This window comes from Sinohyriopsis cumingii, unplaced genomic scaffold (assembly GCF_028554795.1).
Source record: "Sinohyriopsis cumingii isolate HCF-2022 unplaced genomic scaffold, ASM2855479v2 utg001995l, whole genome shotgun sequence".
Classification (NCBI taxonomy): Eukaryota; Metazoa; Mollusca; class Bivalvia; order Unionida; family Unionidae; genus Sinohyriopsis; species Sinohyriopsis cumingii.
Window position 1 is genome coordinate 22,501 of NW_028316100.1, and position 2,500 is coordinate 25,000.

At 32.7% G+C, this 2,500-nt stretch overlaps 1 non-coding gene across 1 annotated transcript; it reads right to left on the reverse strand.

The window, feature by feature from the left end:
* Positions 1-1,849: 1,849 nt before the first annotated feature.
* LOC149771268 (5S ribosomal RNA) lies at positions 1,850-1,968 on the reverse strand. The gene has a single exon (XR_016418351.1). It is a non-coding gene; the product is annotated as a 5S ribosomal RNA (ribosomal RNA).
* Between the last annotated feature and the right edge of the window lie 532 nt (positions 1,969-2,500).

Here is a 2,500-nt window from a genome sequence, read left to right on the forward strand (position 1 = left end):
TAATTAAAATTATCCAAGACTATATGTAAATAATACACGTATGTATGTATGTATGTATGTATGTATGTACACACACAAACGTATATATATATATATATATATATATATATATATATATATATATATATATATATATATATATATATATATATCACAAAAGACACACACATATCTTAAAACACCCTCAGCCACCCAGGATAAATATATGATCTGTTTTTACGAGATAAACTTATTAATTCAGTATGGTATAATTATCGAATAAGATCAGTAGAGTTTTTGCCCTTGTTTGCAATCGTTATAGGATAACGCGTTAAAAATAAAATTACACAGAAGTACAATTAATGGTAATAGCTGATAAAGTTATGCGAACTTTGTTGCATACTCTCTCTCTCTCTCTCTCTCTCTCTCTCTCTCTCTCGTGTGTCAGTATGATAAAGCAAGAAGAAAAAGGAAGAACAGTAAAGAACATATATAAAAAGGTTTATTGAAACAGCGTCTCATCATGGTGTGGGCACCACGATGCATAGGGATAAATAAAAAAGCGAGTATTCCATTACTTTTCACTTCATTTGATATGCATCCATATGACACAGAATGCTCTCGGTGAGTACAGGGAATCAGATAAACGTCACTGTGCGGGACTAGGTATAAAACATTTATTGTAGTTTTAATTGTAAATTTTTCGGGCATTTAAGTAGAAATTAAATGATTTCAGTTCTAGTGAGAACAACATTTCGACTGTAAAACATAATTTGTTGTCTTGATGCGTTTTCAAGACTCTTTTGCTGATTAGTCACACATCTCTTCAACGTTTCCCATGTACAAATGTTTGTGTGCAGTATAATATTAGTAACTAAAGTGTATACTGATTCAAAGTTCTAATCCAAAAGAAGCAAAACTGGCCTCAGATACTCATATTTGTCACTCATCCATTTTCTGACCCAGATAAGGGGAGAATTCCATGTTGAAATTGACTTAAAATGCAGATTCAGGACATTATTGTTGTTGTTATTATTATTATTATTATTATTCGTCTTTCTGTCCTATCATTTGGTTAAAATAAGCGACACCGGCATATAAGCTAACTTTAAAGATAGGGTCTTATCAGATTTGCAAAGGATCTCTTCTTGCAACTTGGAGAAGTTAACGTTGTGGAAATACAGAAAGTGGAAGCATGGAATATCTATCTAAACTTACTGTAATCAAAACAGAATTTTATAACCCAATTTATTTTGCCAATGGCCCATATTTACAGTATTCGCTACAGGATGCCAATTTTCCCACTGGCAGACTGAGGCCCTGCTGTAAAAGAAATCAATCAATCAATAAATTAATATAAAAAATTCTCACAATTCATACATTCCATATTTATCAATCAATTAGTGAATAAGAAATACCACAAATAAGTAGCCAAAATGAAAGACATTGATCGCATATTTTGCAACTCTGCGCAAGAGACTACACCAGGAATATATGAGAAGAAACTTGAAGGAAGTATTTCGACGTGAAAGGAGGCAGCTTGTTGTGGTAGTAAAAGTAGAGGAAACTGGATAAATTGAACCGAATTTGTTAATAAGAAATACTGGTCATCTATGATCGCATATTCCAGTAGTAAGGATCGAAACCAAGAGCAGAGAAGTGCAAAGCAACATTTGCTATATTCAGGTCCTATGCTTGATTTTTTTAGGATCCGAATTATTGAAGAAAGTTAAGGAAAAAGAGAAAATGAAAGTCGAGAAATTGCTCTATTTATTATTTATATTGAAGAAAGTAAATTTAGTTACAATAAAAGAAAGAAAGAAAAACTTCAACTGTTTTTAGTTATAAAAGCAAAAAAAAAAAAAAAAAGAGTCTACAGCACCCGGTATTCCCAGGCGGTCACCCATCCAAGTACTAACCGGGCCCGACGTTGCTTAACTTCGGTGATCGGACGAGAACCGGTGCTTTCAACGTGGTATGGCCGTAGACACAAGTGTTTGTAAATTTAAGACTTATATTCGCTTCTCTCTTCACCGTTTCCGATGTACAGACGTTTACGTTTATGTGCCGTGTAAAATTAGTAATTAAAGTGTTGATTAAAACTTATATAGATAAACTGCCTTCATACATTATTCAAATTTGTAATTCAGGCATTTTCGGACTCGGACATTAGTTGCTTAACCGGAGGTTTACACCTTCAAATGGACTTAAATAACAATGCATTTAAACGAAGATTCAGTTCATTTTTGTTGTTTTTGGGCATTATTATTATTATTATTATTATTATTATTATTATTATTATTATTATTTATCTTGTATCAACTGACTAATTCAATAGGTAAATAATCGACATCAGCCTATCAGCTACCTTTAAATACGGACTCGAATCTGATTTGAAACGGATATCGTCTTGCAGCTCGGAAACGTTAAAGTTGTGGAAACACAGAAAGTGCAAGGAAGTGGAAGCAGGGAACATCCATCCAAACTTACTGTAATCAAAACAGAGATTTATACACCAATT